This window comes from Oryzias melastigma, linkage group LG20 (genome assembly GCF_002922805.2).
Source record: "Oryzias melastigma strain HK-1 linkage group LG20, ASM292280v2, whole genome shotgun sequence".
NCBI lineage: Eukaryota > Metazoa > Chordata > Actinopteri > Beloniformes > Adrianichthyidae > Oryzias > Oryzias melastigma.
Genome location: NC_050531.1, coordinates 11,030,187 through 11,038,643, shown reverse-complemented (window position 1 = coordinate 11,038,643; position 8,457 = coordinate 11,030,187). Strand labels below are relative to the sequence as shown.

Below are 8,457 nucleotides of genomic sequence, written 5' to 3'. Positions count from 1 at the left end.
ACACAATAAAAAAAATGTACATTGGTGCAGAAATTAATAATTAGCTTCTACAAAAAAAAAAATTCTGTCCTTCAACAACCCTTTATTTCTTCTTTAAGAGGCTCTTCTATCCCCTCTTGTTCCCTGTATTGATGAAAGCGTTTTAAGGTTCTGGAGTGGCCCAGCCAGTCCGCGGACCTCAGTTCAATAGAATCTGTGAAGGGAGTTGAAAGTCTGTGCTGCCCAGCAACAGCCCAAAAACCATAACACCTCTCGAGAAGATCTGCATGGAAGAATGGACCAAAATAGCAGTTACAGCAACTTGGTGAAGACCTACAGGAAACATTTGACATCTGTCATTGCCAAACGGGGTTGAATTACAAAGTACTGAGGTGAGGTTTTGTTATTGACAAACCACTAATATCCAAATGAATTATTTAAAAATCATTCAATGTGGGTTCCTGGATGCTTTTTTAAAAAATATGTCTCAAAGTTGAGGTAAAGCTATGATGAGCATTACAGACCTCTCTTATATTTTTAAATGGGACAACTTGTTGAACCGAGACCAGCAAATACTTTTTGTACCTTGCTGTGTGTCACTCACATAATTTCTGCTTTAGTTTTTATTAAATATCTTTTCTGAATATTTTCCGATTTCTTAAAATACTAGTAGCGTCGTTCTGATCAAATAAAAAATGAACACACAGTAGGTTCATGTGTTGCAGGCTAAAATAAAGCAGACAGTGGGATTATAACCATTGAACATAGATATGCAAACAGTCATGCTTTCAAACTGATCCTCACAGTCACATTTCCAAACAGCTGCAGGTGTCAAGTCTCTACTGGTATCTGCAGCACTTCAGAGCTGCTGCACAGTAACCAGAGAAGGTTGTGCTCCACAGTGAGTTTCTACCATTATCACTCACTGTTTTACACTGTTTTGCTAAACGTGTTAGATTATCTGCAATATTCAATTGGTTACTATTTAGAAAATACACAAAAGTATTTTATTTCAACCACTATCTAAGATAATGGACACGTCTGATACCCAACTTTGGCTTTAAAGTAGACTCATTGTAATTGTTGTTTTTTTAGGTTTAAAACTTGCGATTTTGTTATATATGGACATATTATCATAGTGTGGAGGTCAAAATCTGAATATCTAAAATCTGTGCTATTTTAAATTTGGTACATTTTTTCCAAGAGGTCATTCAATATTACGGATGTTTCAGATCCTTGGACTGTGGTAGATCAAGGAGACCACAACTGATGGACATGAGGGGTCAGGTGAGGCCCGAGATATTGTTGATCTTAAGGACTTGTCACTGAAGATGATGTTATTTCTGTTTTTTGCATAAACTAATCGTGTTAATGATAGTGTATACTTCCTGATCTCAATTTGCAACTCAATGTTCGGATTTCCTTAAAGCCCAACCTTATCAAAAGTGGTGCCCCTCATTGTCTTGACTGTTTCTCTTGAAGATCAGATGCTTGGGATAATGCATGTTCTGCACACATACATAGAAAAAACTCAGAGGTTTTGAAGGAAAGGTCAACTTTTTGTGTTGTAGGTTGAAACTAATTTGGGGTTCAACAAAACAGAGGCTCTTTCCCTGGATTGTCCAAGTAATTGAGTTTTCTTTTACAACGTGGGGTTCACAGACCCCTATGGGTTAGGGTTAGCAGTTGGTCTTTATTTTTCACTTCTCTGCTCCCATCTTAAGCCAGATAGTGCTTGCCTCTGAGATCTCACACAACCAGAGGGGCAGTTTCTGATTATTAATGGTTCCTTGAAATAAGCTCGTCTGGTAATACAGCAGCCCCCGTTTTCCAAGCGAAACACTCCAACGAATGCTTTGAACGCGAATTTTGAGGTACTTGCGTAATTCTAGCTTTCTAAGTAGCATGAAAGAGATGTCTCACCAGCTTGTTTGCTGGTGCACAGCGAGAAGAGGTGCTTATCTTGAATGACGTCGTGTCATATAGAAAGGTGATCACCAGCAATGCAGGATTGACGTAATGAGATAAGTGCTTCAGAGAAATACGCGGGGGAGCGCTACCCATAGAGAGGCATCTCATTCATACTACTCAGAGAAACGGGGTTACACAAGAAACTTACAGTCTTTGACTGTGAAGGACAGCAGAAGTACTTCTCGTTACCAAAATATGCTGATCTGAAGATACAGGCAAATAATGTGTGATAACCCTAAAACAGCAGGAGATGAGGGCTCTCAATGATCATTACTGCTTAATAAATAGAAGGAAAATGCTGCCTAATCGTCCAAGAAGCCTCTCACTTCAATCCATACTTTTAAATACATTATTTTTATTTGCTCTGACACATCTGCTGCTAAGATTCTGATTAAATAAATGAGCTGTACCAAAAAAAAGGAGAATATTTGGGAGGGGGGCAGGAAAAGCTGCCTTTTACCCCCTCGTCGTGACTGAATTTGATCAAGTTTACAGATCAGTTACTGAGTCATGTTTAGTGCACAGAAGTGATATTACATTCTCACATCTTTTCATCTCAATAACAACATGACATCAAAACAACGTAGTTGGGACTCAACTGGGTCAGTAAATTAACTAAAACGTTTCCTTTTCTGCTATAAAGACATAATAAATAATAAACTAGTTAGCGATGTTTCAAGGGATTTTTGGGCCAGCCTTTATGGTTTTATTGAAGAAAATATATATATCTATCATTGCCAACTATATTAAGGGATTATAAATGTTCACCAAAAAGCCTATTAAGATGCATCTTCTTACACAAACAGAAGAAAAACAGATGTTTGTTTCTTTTGTCCCCCTATTTACCATATCCTCTGGAGTTTGTCGTATAATTTTTCATAGTTTGGACAGGGGTCAGACTTATACTCAGAAGTGACCTTTTGTTATTTTTTTTAAAAACCATAAATGGACTCATATATTTGTTATTTTCCCACAAACAACCGGTTCCCTCTAGTGTTTGTTTCCCACAAACAACCGCTAATGGACACTGTTGGTATGTATATTAGTATTTGCTATTAACAGCAATGCAGAAGAAAAATTGCTGTCCGAAACAAACATGAAATCTGATCGTTTTTCTCCTAAATTGGATATTTTTTGAATTTGTAACAAGACATTATTATTGTTTCTTTCTTCCTTGGACTAATACGGGACAGCAAGTCAATGAACTGGATCACAGAGGTAATGATCGCCGCAAGAAAAAACTGAATGATCTCATGAACCCAGATATGGACATGTGCTTACCGATGCTTTTCAAAATAATTTTCAAAATAAATAAACTTGATCTCTCAATATCATTCTTGCCTTCTACAATGTAAATTAGATATACAGTTCCATATGGCAACGAGGGTAAAAACTTGACGGTAGCTTTTCCCTTGACTAACAGAATCGTTTAGTTTATGAACACATATTGGACAAGCATTAAGCATCAAATTTGATGTGTGTCGAAAAAGCGGCAGTATACGTTGAAGGACACTCTTCAATAATTCATTTAATATCGCCTTGTCAGCATTTTAAATCAATACCAGTATTGCCAAACCAAATATTGTGATATATCTGAATTAGTTTTTCCCTACACCCCTAGTATATTTATTGAAATTCCTGTTGAGTTTTTACAGATTCAAACTTTTGGATGAGGCTGGAGCTGCTTTTTAAGGTATTGGAAAGACCCATTGGAAGGAAGAGGGTTAGAGTTATAAATAAACACATCCTTTTGTTAAGTATTTATATATTTTATTCAAGACTTAACTATATTCTTTAGTGTACTTCTCTCTTGTTTCTCTAAATGGTCTGATCAGTCAAATATAACCCTGCTTATGGGTCTTGTCAGTTTTCTTATTTTCTCAGTAATGTCTTTTTGAATTTTCTCTTAGATTGTGTTACAAGTGTCTTTAGTTAAGTTTGAGGCCAATACTTTGCCATTTTGTAAATTTATTTTAAAAACTCAATTAAGTTATTTGAGGGTTGTTAAAAAACTTGGATAGTTTTCAATGTGAGTCTTGTCCATAAAAGCATTCTCCACCATAATATATTCTGTTTCTCCTGAGTCTATGAGTGAAAGACATTTGGAAAAGTAAGAAATCACGATCAATCCTCTATCAAGACTTAAAAAAAGCCAACAAAAGCAGAAAAAGCATGGAACGTATTGTCACCAAGCAATGGGTCCTCTGTGGTTTTCCATCTTTAACAGCAGATCCTCCTCTTTCCTGTTGGAGACACTTGCTATCACTCGGTCTGATGTATAATTGCTTTGGGCCACGTGGTTGTATTAGGGAACCACAGCTGTACGATTAATTTGTTTACTCAGCTGGTGTACTTTATGAAAGACCTGCTGAGTTAAACGCTGCACTTTGTAGTAAATGACTATAGCAGATCCCCAGGTCCTTATCAGTCTGCCTTGATGGGTCTCCATTCTGGGTAAGTGTTATACAAGTCCATTATAAGCAGCAAACAGAAGAGAACGGAGCACTGCACGCTTCTTAATGCAGAGCAGATCATTATCTCTACCTCCCAAATAATGCTATAGTAGTAAAAGATACAACCAGGTAATAAAATTCTCCTTTTAAATGGAACACAGAATGTCACCTCCATTATAGTGCCCACATACAGCCCTATACTGCTCCTTTGACACTAACACAAAACTATGTTAATCCATTTTATGTATGGCGATTCCTGCATTTCCAACTTTAAACAGTAAAGTTGGAGCTAGCATGAGTTCTTCTGTTGGAGGCTGAATTGGCATAACGCTGCCAGCACACAAAGTAATTCACCACAGGATTGCTCAGATTAAGTAATTATTTCAGCACAAAAGCAGGCTCTGTGAGATGGCTTCTACATAATAAGGAATGGAGGGTTTGAATGGAAAGGGCCAATTTCGCCTGTTCCAGAGATGTCGATGCTTTGTCAATGCCGCCCTTTTATCAGACCGCTGGTGGGTCTCATTCAGAGAAACTCTTAACATTGATTGTAATTACACACACATGAATGGCAAATACTGTTGGGCTGGCATGAGTCATTTAATTTCACTAAAAAACATTGCACTAATACAATAATGAAGGCAGTTCTTGTGAAAGTAAAAGTCTATATTATTATTACACGTCTACATTCGTGTACCTGCAGAAAATAAGTGTGAACCAAGTTTTCAAATGAGATTTCTAGTTTACAAGATGCAAAGCTATTGTTGGTATTGTTTACTGTGCAGGTCTGGCATGAAGATACTGATTCTTGTTGAAACCTGTGAACCTCAATCAGCAAATGGAGCTGAACAAATCTGCTTTATTCCTTCATATTTATCAGCGAATAAAATACAGATTCCACCTCTCAATGCCAAGTCAGGTTCTAACTTATTTTATTGCTCTGAGCAAGAATCCTTGTAATTTAAGTAAAATAAAAAAAGACACCATCAGCATGGCAAGTATTTATTTCATTTTAAGCAGAGATATACTTAAAACAGAACTGAATTTATATCATGGATGACTGTAGAAATGCATCATTTCAATTGGTACTGTTTTCATCCAGGTCAAAGTTGTGATGATTACACAGGCATGATTTCAATCATTTCAATTATGTAAGATGGAATTTTGACAGGTTTAGGCAAACCTCCAGAGTCCTCTGTGCAAAATTTCTCTGTGAGATGGGCTGATAAACTGCAGTTTTGCAGAGAACACAGAACAGAGCAGCAAAGCAACAATAGATAACACAGAGCTAAAATGATGCCATCCATGGCTCTACACTTTCACAATTTACAAAAAGCAAGAAATGTGTTTACCTTCCCATTTCTCTTCTATCCAGTCAGAGAAAAGAAGTACCAGTACAATAATTTATAAAAGTAAAGTTTAGCTTTTGACACAACACAGGTTTACTTAAATACCCGACTTCTCATTTGTTGCACCGGACTTATTTAGTAACTGGTAAAAAATTTGAGGTGGGTGTGGATCCGGTTCTAGTAGAAAAAATGCTGAATGCAAGTGAGGGCCTGGATTGCATGATTCCCCTGAGTTTCAAAGAGTTTAATTGTTCTTTTTCCATCACAAATCTACAAATTCTTCCACATTTGGAAGCATTGGATGGTGGTCAAGCTTCCCCTGGTATAAGAATTGTCCTTTTCTGAGCAAACATTGTACCGTTGGGTCTTAAGGTTGAAACTTTTTTAGGTTCTTAGCGAGGTTCAACTAATCTTTTCAATGGTTGTTCTCCATTTCAAATAAGCAAAAACACTTTTTTAAGGTTTTTTTTTTTTTTTAAATGGTAACGGCAAATACTTTACCTATGTTTAAATTAAATTATTACTTAAATTAAGATTAGGAAGCACATTTGCAGCTAGAGATTGCATTGTACCAATAGTTTAATGATACAATTCAAGAAACTTAATTTCTTGAACTTCCTATATATTAAAATATTTAAAAAAAATAATAAATATACTAGGAAATTTTAGAATTAGACTACATTTTTTCTCTCAATAATTTATTAACTTCTTTTACTTTATTACTTATATTTGAATGAATTATTAAAGAAAAGGCATTTGCAATAACATTAGCTAACAAGTTTAAATATAAAAGTTTATCTCCTTCATCTTAATTGGTGGACACCCCCAAATATATGGCTTTTGAAAGAAAAAAATAGACCCCCCACCTGCAAATTCCAACTAAAACTGCAACTTTTTCTATTGAACCAATTTATAAATGAATCATACCAAACCACTTGCTAATGTAGATTGCAAAGTCCCATGATTTCAGCCTAAATCGAGCTGCAATTATGCAAATAAATATATTGAATACATAAAACAAGCATTTTCCATGAAAAATAAACCACTACATACCGAAAAGCCTTAACTGATATGAGTCTATTCTAAAAATACCACGCTGGATATCAAGAATACTCTAAAGCTCTGCAGGACATCTCTGCACGGTCCATCACCACACATAACATCGCAGTGTGCAAAACAGGCCGTAGCAAAGGCAACAAGCTGGAAAGAACATTTGAAGGGCAATCCCTTCACATTTGGGTTTTTACAGCGAGAACATATCACAGGAGGTACTTGGCAAGGTGCTCCAATCTAAAAAAATTGCAGCTCCACAACAAAACTGTCGAGGTCAAACCTAAGGAAGATGAGACATCACAGGTTTTTAGCTGACAAGGATGGAGTGGACAAGACTACATTGTGTGATTCAATATTTGACAATTAATTACAGCGGCAAAAAGAAAGTTTAACTCTATAAATCTGTGACTGAGAGGACTGGCAGAGAAGTGAGGAGCTCAGACACCAAAGCAATGACCCATCTTCAGAGCCACAGTCATTTCATTTAAGTGGCCTCAAACACAAAGTCAATTCACTTCACCGAACATTATGAAACTTCTGGCACTATTGAGGAACTGTCTCGTCTTTCAATAAAATACGGCCCCTGTTCCCCCGACGGGCAAAATCACTCATCATTTGGATGAACTGAGGAACCGTCTAAAGACATGAAAATGATTTCCAATGACAGCTCGCCTCAGCTTAATGACTAATCACGCAGCCGAATAAAAATAGCTGTCTGCGAGAAAGAGGGAAGTAGTGAATATTAAAACACATCTGTAATACTTAGGAGGCGCAAATGCATTTATTATTCCTCAGATAATAAAAAGGACAAATGTGGGAAGGATTAGTAACCTCTCGATGATTCATGTCTCACAAACTATGATTTAAAGATGATTGCCTCTGTACTTACAAGCAATACAAGGCATGAGAGTACTTGAATCAAGGTAGCATGCTTAGGCGTGACGGTGTCAGGCGAGAATTTGCAAGTACTTTAAATAGTAAAAAGAATAATTATTTCACTGCTAAGGTAGAAAACACATTTCAATTTAAACAAATCTTAAATGTTGTTTTTTCTTAATTTCCTGGTGGTTTTGTGGAGCCCTTCAATGAGCTGGGTATAGGGGTTAGAGTTCCCTTGGTGGTAATGATGCTTGATGGACAATGACAGACCAAGCCCTGCAATATAAGCTCCTGGTGTTAGCAATCAATTCCAGACAGCGACGGGGTCTGTACTGGGGCTTCCATCTTTATAATTTGATTTGTTATCCCGTCGGACAGTTGTTGCCGCAATCATTGCAGCTATCACTCCTCCAACCTCGACCCCCAGGCTGCGGCACCCACCGCAAATCCTTCCAAGTTTCTGCCACCATTTGAAAAGTTCCCACTCAAATGCTACGTGGAGAAAAAGAAGAAAACGAAAAAAAAAGTTGCTCTTGATCACAGCATCCTCTGTCACTTTGCTGTCACCTTTGACTTCATGCACAGCTCCGCTCTAACCTAACCTCCCCCTTCCCCTGCTGTACTAAAATGTATTTCACACCGCGTTTAAAATGTTTGGACATCCCATAATTTTGTAATTCGCCCCCGACTACAGCTGTTGGCAGGGTGGCAAGCCAGCCGCGCCCCAGTTAATCATAGGTTACTTTATCTGGGCCATTCCAAATCCTCATATG

The 8,457-nt window shown here is 37.2% G+C and overlaps 1 protein-coding gene across 2 annotated transcripts in view; it reads right to left on the bottom strand.

Moving 5' to 3' along the window:
• dok6 (docking protein 6) overlaps positions 1–8,457 on the bottom strand; it is a 51,152-nt gene that overhangs the window by 24,365 nt on the left and 18,330 nt on the right. The gene's annotated exons all lie outside the window — the stretch shown is intronic.